The sequence below is a fragment of the Eschrichtius robustus genome, chromosome 8, assembly GCF_028021215.1.
Source record: "Eschrichtius robustus isolate mEscRob2 chromosome 8, mEscRob2.pri, whole genome shotgun sequence".
In the NCBI taxonomy this organism is placed as follows: Eukaryota; Metazoa; Chordata; class Mammalia; order Artiodactyla; family Eschrichtiidae; genus Eschrichtius; species Eschrichtius robustus.
The window spans coordinates 93,095,714-93,112,999 of NC_090831.1; the positions used below are offsets into that span (position 1 = coordinate 93,095,714).

Below are 17,286 nucleotides of genomic sequence, written 5' to 3' on the forward strand. Positions count from 1 at the left end.
TGAGAATTTGCATTTCTTGTCGGTTCTGAGGTGGCGCTGATACTTCTCATCTGAGGACCACACTTTGAGGTCTAGTGGCCTAACCTTCACTCTCATCTGACTCCCCTCATTTGAGCCTCTTTTGGAATAATGAAGAGTGGATGTTGCAGGAACCAGAACTTTTCACTTTGAACCAAAGGACCTTAAGTCTCAAAACTTAATCCCTAAATTATTCCCTACCTTAATTTTGCCAAGAACATCTATTTCACATGACTTACTTTTTAAGAGTTAAGAATTGTATTCACCTAGACAACTCTCCCAACTTGTTATAATACCAGTTCTAGAGACCCCACAGAGCTCAATCAAATGTACTTCTCTGTCTACTCATGGACTAAGTTTCTCTGACATGTTGGAAACTTGTGTTATCATTTGGTTTAAAAATTAAATTGCAAACTGAGCTTAAGGTGTGTCAATACTCTTTAGTGGGTTGATAAAGATCAAATTACCTGGTGTCACAATTCCCTTCAGCTGCTTGTGATAAAATTTCCTCAGGAGCCATTTCAAATGTCACCTTCTCATGAACACTTCCCCATTTCTCTCAGGCGAGAGGGAGCCTCCCTTGCAAGGTCCACACCACACTTAGTTCACACGCTGCTGTTTATCACAGGGAACTACAATATATTAAATGACTTTGCTTTTTTGTTTGTTTTTTTGTTTTGTTTTGACCATGCCACACAGAATGTGAGATCTTAGTTCCCCAACCAGGGATTGAACCCGGGAAGCATGGAGTCTTAACCACTGGACCGCCAGGGAAGTCCCTCACAGGGAACTACAGTATATTCTACCACAGGTCTTTTAGCTTTCAGTAGATTGTGAACTGTTCAAGGAAGGACCAACTGTCATTTTTTGTAACATCAGGGCCAATTATAATGCCAAGTATGTAATGGATATGTAATAAATGTTGCTAAATGAATGGGATTTTTAAAAGTTATTGTGAGGCAAACATTGATAAGCAGCAGAAGAGGAGAACCACATTCTATCAATAATAGTATACCATTTCCCTTTTGGACTAAATCATAAACTCAGTAACAGATACAGCTGATTAATCTTGTGGCTGTTTTGAAGTACAAAGATGAGTGAACTGGTGATGAATGAACTGGATTCGACTATTAAAATGGTGACATTTATTATAAAACTAATATATGTTTATTGTAGGAAATCTGAAAAATACAGAAAGGATGATATTTAAAAAGTCACCCCTGGTTCCACACTCAAATTCAATAACAAATATATATAGTTAAAACAAAAGTCCCTTTTTTGTCTCCTTTCCCCCCGGATATACCATGTTAATGATTTGGTTTACCAGTTTCACATGGATGAGATCCTATTTATACATTGTTCTCTCACTTGACTTTTCACTTAATATTCTATATTTTGATTACTCTGGGTACCAGTATCATAAATTTACATTTTATTCATCTGCTTACTGTCAGGATGAGAATATTCTCATGTTTCTGCATAGTTTGAACTCCTGAGCAAAGGAAACTGACAAGCTACAGAATGTCTCCATTTTCCCAGATCCATTTGCTCCTCACATTCAAGGATTTTAGACCTGCAGCCATCTGCCCCCATCCAGAGAGTAACAAACTTATCTCCTCCAAACTGTGGAAACATTCCAAGGTTGTACACTTAGGGATATTTGTCCTATCGTCCCTCTGGAGACATTTATTTATATTCCAAAGGGAAAGAGCCTAGCATCCCTTCCCTTTTGTTCCCAAGTAGAGTTTGCTTATTTTAGGGAACAAAGGTTTCTTTCTTTCTCAGGAGGGAAGCAGGGTGAGCAGCTGTTCCAGATTCATGTTTATGGGGTTCCTCACCACATATGTGGGATGACATCTGTCGGGCTCTCATTCTATCATCCCGAAAAGGGGAGGAATTGGGACAAAGGGGAGACACTGTGGTTATTGTAAGTAGTAATCTGTCCCTGCCCTAGAAAATTTTTGTCTATTTTTAGGATACTATGACTACATATAGAGATTAAAAACTGATCACTTGTTATTTTGTGTAATGGCCATACCACTTTTTCTTCGTGAAGGCATTTAAGTTGTCTACATTTTTCACAATCACAAATCATGCTTCATAAACAGATTTCTGTAAGTCTGATTCTTAGAAGTGAAAATGTTCAGTTAAATGGCATGTGCATTTAAATTTTTGTCAGATGTTATCAAATGGCCCTCCAAAAAGGCAACACTAATTTATACTTCCATGCACTGTGTATATTACCAGTTAAAAAAAATTGTTTTTGCTAATCTGATTGATAAAAATCACATTACCTTGTTCCAATATGCATTTTACTCTTTACTCGTTGGGTTAAGAATATTTTCTTTGTTTATTTTTCATGTATATTTCTTTTTCTCTTCATTGCTTGCTCTGATGCTTTGTTCATTTTCTACTGTATTGTTTTTCTTAGTGATGCAAAGATCATTATATAATATATTATGAGCATTAATGTTCATCTGCTCTATATATTGTAAATATTCTCCCTCTGTATTTTGCTTGTTTTTGTTGTTTATTGTATTTTGTTTATGGCTTCTATTGCTATATCAGAATTTCAAATTTTATGTAGTTCATTTATCAATCTTTTCCCTTATGGTTTCTGAGTTTGCTATCTATCTTATTGTGAAATGAATTGTAAATAAACCCCCTTGGTGAAATTCCAGCCCGCTTGTAGCATGCCTTTCATGCTAAAGGCTAGAAAGTAGAAAGGCTAGAATGTAAAAGACTACATTTTATAAAATCTATCAAAGCTTGAATTCTACATGTGAGCTAGTAATTCCTAGCAGACAAGCACCTTCTCCCCAAGATTTAGAAGATGGAAATGAGGTGGATCCATGCCTGTGCTATTCTAGCTGTTTCCACAGGTGGGCACGGTGGAAGGGGCACTTGGTTTTCAGAGACAACAGTAGTAGAAACCCCAATTCCTGGTTTTTACTTTCATGAATATCAAGAAACAAGGTGGATGGGGTGAAGGGTTCAGTTAGCTTGTATGGGAAAGGCTGAGGTGAAGTGGTCCTTTTTAAAAAATTTTTATTTTATATTGGAGTATAGTTGATAAACAATGTTGTATTAATTTCAGGTGTACAGCAAAGTGATTCAGTTATACATATACATGTATCTATTTTTTTTTTCAAATTCTTTTCCCGTTTAGGTTATTACAGAGTATTGAGCAGAGTTCCCTGTACTATACAGTAGATCCTTTTTGGCAATCTATTTTAAATATAGCAGTGTGCACATGTCAATCCCAACCTCCCAATCTATCCCTCCCACCTACCCTTCCCCCCTGGTAACCATAAGTTTTTTCTCTAAGTCTGTGAGCTTGTTTCTGTTTTGTAAATAAGTTCGTTTGAATCATTTTTTTAGACTTCACACATAAGTGATATCATATGATATTTGTCTTTCTCTGACTTACTTCACTTAGTATGATAATCTCTAGGTCCATCCATGTTGCTGCAAATGGCATTATTTCATTCTTTTAATGGCTGAGTAATATTCCATTGTATATATGTACCACAGCCTCTTTATCCGTGGAGTTGTCTTAAAGTTAGCCGATTCACCCACTTTCTGATCATGGAGTTTTCTGATCACAGCAGAGTTAGTTATAGATAATTTTGGTGGGCCAGATCTGCAGTGATGTTCTAGAAATCTTTTTGAAAGTTCTACTTAGATCTTGCTCCACAAATCCCTTCTAATAATTTTCAAAGCTTTAGGTTCTCTATATTTAATTTTTTTCTACTTAAGCCAGAGAGAATAATTTCTGTTATGTTCAACTGAACCCTGATTAATATATTGGCAATGCCTCCTTAAAGTTGGACACTCATTCTCGTATTTTCTTCTAATACTTCTGTAGTTGTGGTTTTTCATTTAAATTGGGACTATATCTGGAATTATTTTTGTGTTTGGTGTTGGGTAAAGATATAATGGATAGTTATTTGTTCCAACAAAATTCTTTGAATAATCAATTATTTCCCGTGGATTTCAAATGTTACATTTATCTTACATCATATCCCACTGTACAGATATAGGAGTCCATTTATGTCCTTTATTTTATTCTACTATTTATTCCTTGAAAGACTTGTCTATTATTTTAAGAAATACTACAGTGTTTTAATTACTGAAGTTCTCCAAGGTGTGCTTTGAAATCCAGCATGGCAACTTACCCATCATATTCATAAGTTTTCATAATGTCCATAGATAATTTTAACATTTATATATATGTAGATGAATAAGAGTTATCTTTTTCAAGCTTCATAAAAGTCTTTTTGGGATTTTCTTTAGAACTGCATTGAAATTATAGAATTTGAGAATGGACATATTTTTTATTAATAATAATAATGATTATACTATAGTTTACATAAATTAATTCATTTAATTCTCATAACAACCCAGTGAAGTAGATACTATTTTCATTTCCATCTTACCAACAAGGGAGAGAAGACACAGAAAGGTTAAATAATTTACCCTACTTACACAGCTAGAAAAACAGTATATCCAGAAACATAGTATGTCATTTCACTTAATCAAGTGTTTATATATTTCCTTCAATAAAGTTTTATGATTTTTTCTCATCGGTTTAAGACATTTCTTGTGATATTTATTCCAAGATGTTTTATAAGTTTTGTTGCCAGTGTGAGTGAATATTTTCCCCATTACTTTGCAGATTTGTTAATGCTGGCATGCAGAAAAGTAAGTCACATTGACATGTTGCTTTTATATTTGGCCATCTGACAAAATTCTCCTGTTCTCACAGTTTTAAAATATTTTTGCAAGTATTATATATTCACTGTGATAACTGATAAACAAAATCCAGAACATCACACACAGCTGTGTACACACACATAAATGTGTGTGCACACACATGCATACCCAAAGGACACACATGCATACACAAGCACACATGAGCATGTACGGTATGCTGCAGAGCACAAAGGACCTCAACAGGCATCTGGGGTCTCAGCCCTGCTGGCTCAGTGTCTACATTTATTCCTCCAGCAATAGGATCCCTGCCAAATCCGAACCAGAGCAACATACCAGTTGGCTCAGGTCATTCCACACCCTTCAAGTCACTACCTCTCTGAAAACTGCAGTGTTTTCCTCGCTTGAGTTCTCAGTCGAGCTGTTATTCCTTTCAAATTCCATCAAGTCAAAGCCCTTCTCTTCGATAGTTTAGTTTAAATACCCTGGCGGGGGGTGGGGGGTGGCTGGTGGGAAACCAGATCTTCTAATCACAGAGACTGACTGATTATATCCAGGGCAGCCAGTACTTGAGTGCTAACTTCTCGTTCACTAGCCTGGAAACACAAAAGCTCCATCCATGCTAGGGTTAGGGAGAACATAGGCCATAGCTTGGTTGTCCTGTTGGGAAGGGGTAACACTTTCTTTTATTCCTAGCTAGCCAGTCTAAAGGAGAGGGAACAAAATTCACATTAATTTCTTACAGAGCATCCGATTCTCATCCTATTCCTAGATTACTAAATTTATTTCAGGAGTAGGTTTGGGGTTTTTTAACTCCTTTTTTCAGCATCTATTGCAAAATCATATAGAATTTCTCTGTTTTTCTATGTATACAAGGGATTAATACATATCCCATTGTTTAACCATTTAACCACACTTTTATTCTTATAAAAAGTCCTACCTGGTCATGATATATTCTTCTTGTAATATGCTGCTAGTTTTGATTTATAATTTTTAAAAAGATTTTTACTTTTATAATTTTATGAGAAAAGGCTGTTTGGGGCAGTTTTTGCTCAATTTGGTGTTAAACTAGCTTTACAGAACAAAAAAAGGAATTTTATATTCTATGCACTGAAACAATTTAAATAAAACATGAAAAAACAATCCATTATTTCAAGGTTTTGTAGAACTCACCCATAAAACAGTCTGGGACCAATGCCTTTTTTAAATTGTAGATTTTTTTAAATTATGTTTTCAATCTTTTTTCTATGGCTGTTTATCCAGTTTTACATATTTTCTGATATTGTTCTGGTAGTCTATATGTCCTGAACAATTCTTTCCTCTAAAATTTTAAATTTATTGGTGTAAGTATTAGATATAATTCTCTTTTGATTTTGCAATTATTATCTGTATCTTTGGCTATGTTTTATTTCTTATTTCTGTTCTGATTTCTCTCTTCCTCTCTGTCATCAGAATTACCAGAGGCTTATGAATTTTACTGGGCTTTTCAAGAACTAACTTTATTTTAATTAATCCAATCTGCCTTTGGGGGTTATTTTCTATTTAATTTATTTCTGTTTTTATCTTCTAAAATTCCTTCCTAATCTTTTTGTTTTGTTTGGTTCTTTTTCTATCATTGAGAGTTAAAAGTATAATGCATTTATTTTCTGTCTTTCTTGTTTTCTAGTAAATGTACTTAAGAATGTACATTTCTGCTGATTATTGCTTTGGGTGCATGCCATACAGGAGAAGTGCTGTACACTCACTGATGTTCATTTTATCAGTAATTTTAGATGTGATTTCTCCTTTGATGCAAGAATTACTTAGAAATGATTTTAAATATCTCAAAATGCCTTTATTTTACCCTCCCACCTGTTTTTCAATAGATGATTTCAATTGTGCTCTTTAAATATCACAAACAGGTAGTGAGTGTCATTCAGCATTTCATTGTTTCTGTAGCTCGGCAACTCACAGATATTGTTCATCTGCCCACTGAACTGTTCCTTTGTCAGAGACAGATACCATCCAAAACCTTTCTGATACCCTTGTTTTTAACTAGCATGGTTTTTTAAATTGAAGCAGCTTCAATACAAGTTTAAAGCTGTTTCCTTCAAGAACTTACTCATCTTTCTCAGCTTGAGATATTAAACAAGTAATAGCCTGGCCTTATCCAAAATTTGTGGATATATTTTTCACCCAAGCAATTTCAGATTTCAAGAAGAGAGACCATTTTCCTGAATAATGATGCTGATGGGGAAGTAAGCATACACGGACCTCACCTTGTAATGAAAGACCGATGTTGCAGCCTTGATGGTGTTTTGTACATGACGACAGAGAGTGGGAATGATGCATAGCAAGTTCCTTCCTACTTCCTCACTCTTCATCAACCAGACCTTATTCTTTTCTTTCTAAGGAGATTGAGTTCTATGCTGATGAAACTGAAGTCCTTCTGTGGTGTTCCTGTGTGGCCTTTTGTAATAAACGTGCATCCCTTCAAGTTAACTAAACTCTGTGTTCTTGGAGTTCAAGAAAAATAAAATACAGTCTCCCTAAAAGAAGCAACATGCTGGCAAAGGGTGTCATTCTCCCATCTTTCAGGACACGGAAGACTGCCTGGCTCCTCTGCAGTTCCTCAGGGGACAGAGGGAACAGCAGCCTTCACCCAGGGCACCAAGGACCTCCACTTGCCAAGCTTTCTCTAGAATACTCGGCCTGGTCTGCTCTTCCTCCTAAGCCTTTTCGCTACTGGTCCGCAGCTGTTCCTTGGGTTCATCTCTCTCCTTCAGGACTGGCCAGAGCTGCAGCCCACCCACACCCTCTAAGCCCAGGAGCCATTTGGCTGGAAAGTGGTGCGGCAGTTAGACTGAGGTGAGGGCCAGTGAGTATGAGAGCCCAGAGACCAGCTCAAACCACCACCTTCCTCTCTCAGACTTTTAAGTTTTTGCCAGTCGTAATGAGCATAAAATGGCATTTGATTGTGTTAGTTTGACTTTCTTTAATGACTAGTAGGTGAGCATCTTTTTATATGGCCCTTCTCTCTCTTTTTAAAATTGCTACTATCTATTCCTTCCCATTTTCCTGTTGGATTGTTTATTTTTTTCTAAATATTTGTAGTTGTTCTACAAATATAAATATATATATTCTGGACTAACCCTTTGTTATTGTTGTTTCAGTTTTATTGAGATATAATTGACATACGACACTGTATGAGTTTAAGATGTATGGCATAATGACTTGACTTATATATATTGTGAAATGGTTGCCACAGTAAATTTAATTAACATCCATCACCTCATGTAGATACAAAAAAGGAGAAAGAAAAAATTTTTTTATCCTTGCATTGAGAACTATTGAATTTATTCTCTTGGCAACTTTCAAATATACCATATAGAAGTGTTAACTATAGTCATCATGTTGTACATTACATTCGGTGCTTATTTATTTCATAACCGGCAGTTTGTGTCTCTTGACCACCTTCATCCAATTCCCTCATCCCCCTCCCCCTGCCTCTGGTAACCACAAATCTGATCTTTTTTTTTAGATTCCATATATAAGTGAGATCATACAGTATTTGTCTTTCTCTGACTTGTCTCACTTAGCTTAATGGCCTCCAGGTCCATCCACGTTGTCACAATCTTTTTTATGGCTGAATAGTATTCTATTGTATATGTATATGTGTATATATCACATATATATCATATTTTCTTTATCCATTCATCCATCAGTGGACACTTAGGTTGTTTCCATGTCTTGGCTACTGTAAATTATGCTGTTATGAATATGGGGGGTGCAGATATCTTTTTGAATTAGTGTTTTGATTCCTTCAGATAAATACCCAGAGTGGGATTGCTGGATCATATGATAGTTTTTTAAGAACTTTTTTTTGCAAGCTCCCATACTGTTCTCCATAGTGGCTGCACCAATTTCCATTCCCACAAACAGTGCACAAGGGTTCCCTTTTCTCCACATCCTCACCAACACTTATTATCTCTTGTCTTTTCTATGGTAGCCAACCCTTTATTGTTAATGCATCATAACTCTCAGTTGGTGGTTTATCTTCATTTTGTAGTGTCTTTTGCTGTACACAAATTTTAAATGTTAAACTAAGTAGCTTATTTTTTTTCTTTTTGAAGAAGGAAATAAAATTGACTGAGGATGTTCTATCTTCTCCACTGCCTCCAATTCCTAAGAAAATGTTGAAAGGGGAAAATTGATGATTCAATTCTCTGACGACAGTAATAAATGATAGGCGATGTTAATAGGAAAAAAAAAAAACAGGCTGTTTTAACATTCTTATACAAGAGCTTTAAAAAGCTGCTTAAATGTCAATTTGCACTAAATTACAGGCTTTAAAAGAGGCCCGCAAAATTAGCTATCAAGGTTATAAATCCCAAGAAAAAACCCAGACCTTAGGTCACATGAACGTCTGCCAGGACTGGGTAATTTTCACTTTAACCACTTTTTAGTTAACAGGAATAATCTGTAAATGTTGGAACCTTATTATTTATAGGACAGTGTGGCTCAGTCATCTTAATAGTCGAGCAAAGAGTTTAAGTGTGTTGTGGATCACCTCAATGTTGTAATATTAATGGGGAAGACACACATAGAAGGAACAGAGTTGAAAACAATGGATCTGAAACATTAATACTCATGTTTCATCTACCGAGAAGGGAGGGGCCACCATGGTAACTGCTTTTATATGAAAACTCATTATCACATAAGGATGCAGAGTAGACTAGAAATAATAAAGATGCCAATTTTTACATTTCAAAAACAAAAGTGAATCCTTTCATACAAAAATGTTTTCATGATTATATATCTTATGGTCCCACATCCTCACCCCAAACTGCAGACATAACTTGATAAAAGCATGCACGTTTCTAGTTGACTAATTAATTTTGAGAACTTGCTTATGACATTTTTAATAATTTAAAGCAGTGGCTTTGGCTATAATTAGCATTATTTTTTATATCAATGCATGACATTGGAAAAAACCTCAAAATAACCTCTGAACTAATAATTTAAGCAATTTATTTCTCTAATCTTTTAAAAGTGACCTCCTGCAAGCTCCTTTCCTCTTCCCAACCCTCCAGGGCAAACTAAGCCCTATGTCATGAGATGGACCCTTCTTAGAGGGCTGGTCTTTTATTGGCTCCCCTTTGGAGTGCCAGCAGGCCAGGTGCACCTAGGGTTGGTCAGCTACCTCCTGTGTTGTTTCTGGATGATGAGCTGGCACCTGATTCTACATGACCTTGACCCTAGTTCCGTCTTCTAACTCCTAGACTTAATCCACCCTGGACTTGGACTTGGACTTGGACTTGGACTCTGGGTGGTGCCAGGCAGCCTCAATTGTTCTGCAGGTGGTTCTTATTTCTTCAACCTTGACATCAACCCCAAGCCAGTCCTTCAACCTGTTCTAAAAGATGATAAGTAGCAGCTTTAAATCATTATAAAGACGTTCTTCCTCCTAACGGTTTGTTCTTTCTAATTGGAAATGTTGACGTGTTGATGGGAATGGGGAGCAAGTGCCCCTTTCGGCTCCCTTCGTGCTCTCCGTCTCTCTTGGGTAGGTTGTTTCTACCTGCTTCAATGCTAGGAGCTCTTTTCCCTCAGACCATCCAGCTCTGGGGGCGTCTCAGCTTTCAAATCAAAGGCTTCATCTTCTCATCCACAGTGAGGGAAGCTCCAAATTCTCCAACCCCAAGCCCAAGCTACTCTCTTGGACGGGAAAAGAAAAATGCTTTCCTATGAGTTCAGACAGGACTGGATGGAGTGGAGGTGGGGCACCCCGAGCAGGTTCCCTAAATGGTACAAAATCTAGTGAGGCTCTTGTCATAGCTGTTGCTGTTATTGCTGTTATCATTGTTAGGTTTTTCAGGTTGCACTCAGAAAACTGTTTTCTCTTCCAAACACACCTGAGCTTCCAGGGTAACAACAGTTAATACGTGTTAAGTTCTCTCTAAGGGCTTTACATGCAATACCTCCATCTATCCTCACAGCGACCCTCTGAGGGATGGTACAGGGACTGCTACCGTCATCCTCCCCATTTCACAGATAAAGACACCGAAGTCTAGAGATGCTGAGGAGTTGCCGAGGTCACACAGGAGGTGATGCCACAGGCAGTTCAGAAGCTGCTCTCAGGAGGGTCCAGGGGCCATGTTCTTACCTCCAAGACAAATGCCTTGCAGCTGCACCCAACTGCTGACTGCATCAGAACCTCTCCTTTCTTCTGTGCCCCATGCTAGACTCTTCCTTCTCTAGGGGTGAATTCTCTCTCAGGGACTCACCTGGATTCTCTTCACGTCCCTGCTTCTGGCTCTGGTTCATCAGATGAGTGACTTGACAATGATAATGATGAATCTTTGAACTCTGTACAGCTGAATTTGACTTGTGGTTTGAGATTTTTTCCCCCAAGAGGCTCCTTCACTCCTATGTAAATCAGAGGATGAAAATAAGTATTTACTTGCCAAGCAATTCCAAGTTCTGGCTATAGTCTAACCAGAACCTCTGCTACATGTAGGAATCACAATCCTAAAATGCAGTTGCTTCTCCCTCCCTTCTTCTCTTCTTCCTCCTTTTCTTCCTTTCTTCCTTCCTGGAAGTTTTGTATTTTCTCCTACTCACCAGTCTGCAGTGCAGAAACGATATATCAGGTCAACAGTAGCACACGGATTGCATTTTTATGGCGTGAATATAGATTGGGTTCGCTGAAAATATGAGTAGCCATCTTTACACTCAAATCAATCAATCTATTTATCCATCTATCTATTACCTATCTATTTATATCTTATTTTCCTTGCAGAGCTGATATCCAGGAGGCATATATTGGTATGACCATAATGGTTGTGTGCAACCAGCTTCTCTCATGGTTAATTGATGTTGCACTAGTTGAAATATTTAAAATATCATTCCTGTATATGTGTACTCACAGAATTATATATCTATCTCCATTAAAATAACAAATCCATAAACTTGGAATCATATAATTTTAGATTTTAGATTTGTATACTCTGAACCATCCAATGAGAAACAAACTATCAGTGGCAGCATTTGGAAATGAGAGAGTTTTCATGGCTTATCCAAGGAGACAGAACTAATAAGAGACAGAATCAAGCCTGTAACCCATATCTGCCTCGTCCCTAGTTCAATGGCACTCTGCTTTCTCTTGACAACTTCCACTGAATATCAAGGTTCAAAGAAAGATAAACATCTAGGTATATTTAGGTAAGTTGCCCTCTACCTTTTAACAGATCTCAATCATTTTTATTCTAAGCTTTGGTTTTTCTGACCTTCGTATTTTAACTACAGCTAACAACAGTGGATACAAATACTTCAGTGTAGGATATTTTCCTCTCAATGACAGTTCTCTCATCTTCCATCTCCTTCTCCCTGGCTTCTTCCTCTTTAACATTCATAGAATTCCCATTCTGTGGAAGGCGTCTTGCTAGCAAAATGTTCTCCCAGACCTGCCTGGGTCATCCTTCTCCACTTGAATTCCTATACCTAATTTTTTTCCCCATACAGAAACAGCAATTCTTTCTTTTTTTCACTTTCCCTTCCATCTAGTTCTCCTCTTTCTTTCCATTATATATTTACTTAAAAATACCATATAATGGTTAAGTTGGCTTATTTAACATTTCCTTTATCAATGCATCTTTCCTAAATTTTTTCAGTCTGTCTTTTGTGATAGATTGATTTGGAAAGACATTTGAGATACAAAATGGCAGTTTGTCCCAGGTATAACTTTTAAATGTACATTTAAGGAAATATAACAAAATTTTGATAAGAAGAATTTTTTCACATAAATTTTCTAGTCTGATAACTGATTTTCTACGTACAGCAGATTCCAGAACCCCTAAAATCATTTAAATCTGAATGGAAGTTTTGTGTCTTGATAAACCTTATGATTTAATTCAATTTTGGCACTCTTCCCATCAGTCTTTTGTATTTTAAAATCACTATCAAAATATTTATAAAGAAACTCATTTTTCTCCTTTTCACTTGAGGAAATGGAAGATGAGCAATGCCAAGGGTATAGCAACATGGGGAGAGGTATGTCTTATGGAAGAAACTGTCTGGACTGTAAAAAAAAACTTACTAAATTCTATGTGTTAGAAGCATTCTGCCACTGAAAAAGACAAAGAAGCCTCATCTCTCCTCAAGGAAGGTGGGTTTGTCAGCCTTTTGCTTCTAAACATAAATTAAACAAGTTTAATAACGATGTTATTTAATGATGTTGTGCATCCATTTGAAACTGCAGAGCTGTGGTTATAAAGGTGTGTCTATTCATCAGGCATTTAAACTCTTATAAGATATCTTAGTAAACTCTGGACCATACAAGAGAAGTAGAGGATATAGCTCTTATACTTACAGATACTGTTCCTAGTTTGGCAGACAGCTACATTGAGCTTATTTAAACTCCTAACATAAAAGTATAAATACACACGAAATCATCATATCAAAAATCTTTTCGCTAAGTGCCTGCCAAGTGTGAGATAATACAATGTCAATCTGGATCATAATTGTTAACTTCTTCTGCCTCTGTGATAGTAGCAAAGTTTACTGAGTATTTATTGAGTGCCAAGAGATTTTCAGATACCTTTTCTTATGGGTTGAGTTGTGTACCCCACCCCACTACATATGCTGAACTCCTAACTCCCAGTACCTGAGAATGTGATTTTTTTTAAAAAAAATAAGGTGGTTGCAGATGTAATTAGTTCAGATGAGGTTATACTGGAGTAGGGTGGACCCTTAATCCAGGGTGACTGATGTCTTTATAAGAAGAGGAGAAAAAGACACAGGGAGAAGTTGGTTATGTGACGACAGCGGCAGAGATTGGAGTGATGTATCTACAGACCGAGGAACACTGAAGACTGCCAACAAACACCAGAAGCTAGAAGAGGCAAGGGAGTAGCCTTCCTTACAGGTTTCAAAGGGAGAATGGTCCCACAAAAACCTTAATTTTGGACCTCTAGCCTCCAGAACTGTGAGACAATATATTTCTGTTATTTTAAGCCACGAGTCTGTGGTCCTTTGTTATGGCAGCCCTAGGAAACTAACACATTATCTCATTTAATCCTCTCAATAAACATATGAGTTAGGTAATATTATTACCCTATTTTTAGAGACCAAGAAATGGAGTAACTTGCTCAAAATTAACTAGCTGGTAAAGGGACGAGAGTAGAGCCTGGATTTGAAGCAAGTCTGTTTAATAACTGTTGTCTTTAACTACCACCCTAAATGGCTCCCACAGATGTAAGAGCTGACATTATTTCCCAATGCTAGTTACCAAAAGGTCATCAGCTAGCCTGCACCTGCTAATGAGATGGAATTGTTCTTTGTGTAATCCTGTCCAAGTGTAGCATTTCAATATATAAGCCTAACCTCCCTGCTCAAGCAATAGACTTTCAGGGCAACCAGTTTTTCTCTAATATTCCATGGAAATTGATTTTTCCCACCAATAACTATTTAAGATATTTAAAAATAATCTATAGAAATAAAATTTTCAAGACAAAAGCCCCCTCATGTGGAGATTTTCTTTTTCATAGAAACAAATAACTTTAATTTATTACAAAAGGATATATCTGGTCAATTCTGTTTTTTAGAAAAGCTGACTTCCTGATAAATACCAAACATAATTTGACACATTCTTCATAAGCTGGTGGAGCCTCCAGCTCTCCCCCGAGGAATACTACATCCTGACTCTGCTCTTCACCCACACCCCCCATTTCTAACATTTTCCTTCTTCTGTAGAGTCTTATGTTCTCCTCTTGATCTTCTCAGATTCTTGGACATACTTCAAGGACCAGGTGAGGTGTCACCTCCCCCATTCAGCCTTCTCCAGCCTTCTCAGCCTAGGGGCCACTCCTGCCTTGATGCCTGTAGTGGGTTAAATCGTGTATCCTTAAAATACATGTCTAAGTCCTAAACCTGGTACCTGTGAATGTAAACTTGTTTGGAAATAGGGTCTTGTAGATTTAATTAAGTTAAGGATCTTGAGATGAGATCATCGTAGATTTAGGGTAGGCCCTAAATTCAATGACAGGTATTCTTACAAGTGACAGGAAAGGAGATGACCCAAACACACACAAATACACAGGAGAGACACAGAGGAAAAGGCCATATGAAGAAGACAGAGATTGGACAGTAGCCATAAGTCAAGACAAGGGATACCAAAGATTGCCAGCAGCCACCGGAAACTAGAAGAATGTCATGGAACAGATTCTCCCTTGGAACCTCCAGAAGGAACCAACCCTGCCATCACCTTGATTTCAGATTCTGGTCTCCAGAACTGTAAGAGAATAAACCTCTGTCATTTTGAGCCACCAGGTTTGTGGAAATTTGTTACCAAGTTTGTCACTGTAGTAGTTAAGCAGTCGTATTAACAAGAGACAAGGCCACTAATTTATTTCTGGTATCCTAAATTATTTTGATGATATAGCACCACTATTTACAAACCATTTATCGAGCATTTTTGAATTCTAGTTTAAGAATATTAAGGCAGCCCAAGTTGCAAATTCATCTTGACTGGAAGTAATGGCAATGTTATTTTTCTTTGTTAATGCTGCAACAGGGAAGAGACATATAATGCACGATTTACTCCTTTTAAGTAAGATTATTTTAAACTTAAATAACTGAGTAGATGGAGTAATATTTTTTATAGACTTTGAAGTCTTGAACCTGAGATATTTTTAAATAGAAAAACTGAGATAGACAATCTTGGTGAAGAAGTGATGTTACTTCCTACATTAAAATTTCTTTTTAGCTTTTTAATCTTAAAAACAAGTCTGAGAAAATTCTTGTTAAATAATTAAACAATACAGAAGTACATGGAGTATGAGTATGTTCTCCTTATGCATTATGGACACAAACCCTTGTCTGTTATTATTCTGATACTCTGTCCTCACTCTCCCCTTTTAAAAACTTTGTACCTTGTACCATATAAAAGTTTATGTTTTGGTGTTGTCCAATTTATTAGGCTTTTTCTTTATAGTTTCTGGGTTTTGTGTCTTGCTTAGCAGGACCTTTCCCTTACCAAGATTTTGAAACTTTTCTTTTTTTTTCAAATTCTTTTGTGCTTAGATATTTCATTTTATGTTTGGTAGGAAGAAGAGATTGAATTCTCCCCTACTTTAAGGTATAGCCAGTTTTTATATTTAGGAAAGTTCATCATTTCCACACAGATATTAAACATCAGCTTCATCAAGTATTCCATTATGGAAATGGAATACCATGGAGCATCTGAAGAGCAATTTCTGGGCTTTCTAGTCTGGTTCATTGATCTGTATTTGTATATCTCAGTGCCAATTCCACTCTGTTTTTATTATTGGGGCTCCATAGTATATTTGAATACATGTTAGGGCAGCTCCTCTCTTATTCTTTTTATTTTCAAACACTTTTTGATAGAGCTGAGTATTTTTTCTTCCAGGTGAACTTTAGAATCAGCTTGTTAAGTTACATACACAACAAAAATCCTGTTGGGATTTTGAATAAAATTATATTAATTAAATGAATAATAATTCCCTTGGAGAAAACCATTCAAGAACAATGTGGGCCTCTGAATTTATTAAAATATAATTTTATGTCCTTCAGTTGAGTTTTGTGTACTTCGTATACTTTTTGAGCATTTTTGATAGGTGTCTTCCTATATATTTTATATTTCTTTGGCTATTATAAATGGTAGTTTTTTTTACTATATGAAAATAATGGATCATTATTAGTATATCACAATGTTATACATGTTTTTATACACCTATCTTATATCTGCCTATGTTACTAAACCCCCTAAAAAACTAACAATTTTTCAGTTGTTTCTCTTGATTTTCTAGGTAAGCAACTGTATTTCTTTGTAAATAATGAAAATTTGATTCTTTTCTATTATTTATCTCATTTATCTAATTATCTAATTGCATTGGGCAGGATCTCAGGTATATGGCTGAATAGTCCTGGTAAGAGTGGATGTCTTTGTCCTGTTCATGACATCAAGTGGAATTACTTCCAATGTGTTCCACTTCGGTATGATATTTGTTCTCTCTTTCTGGTAGATATCCTTTATGAATTAAGAAAATTTCCAACAATTCCTACCTTGATAAGATTTTATTTTGTATTATTTTTAGTCAGTAAGAGATGTTGAACGTCATCAGTCTTGGGCTATAAAATTGATGGCCCTTCTGTTTTCAATCTGTTTGTGTAGTGAATCACATAGATATATTAATGTTAAATTATCCTTGCATTACTGATATAAACTCTACTTTGTCAGCAAATTAGTCCATGTTTTTATTTGCAAGCAACAAAACCAACTCATGCTAAGTTAAGCAGAAAAGCAATTTATAGAAAGCAATCAGAGAACTCCTGGAATCTCTGAGAAGTCAAAAGAATCAGGCTACATGGTCCAGAACAAAGCCTCACATCATTTCATAGAAGTGGTCCAGCAAAGATACACTGCAGAAACTGCAGAGCACAGATACCACAATTTTTATCACTTAAGCTGTTCAGCAGATACTTCCTTTGTCCCCACCATCCATCCTTGTGCTTGGATGTAGCCTCTACTGCCCAACAGATGGATTCTGAGCAGTC

At 36.5% G+C, this 17,286-nt stretch overlaps 1 pseudogene; it reads right to left on the bottom strand.

Annotated features, from left to right (window-relative positions):
* LOC137768323 (large ribosomal subunit protein uL6-like) overlaps window positions 1-14,438 on the bottom strand; it is a 36,932-nt pseudogene extending 22,494 nt beyond the window's left edge.
* Window positions 14,439-17,286: the final 2,848 nt, after the last annotated feature.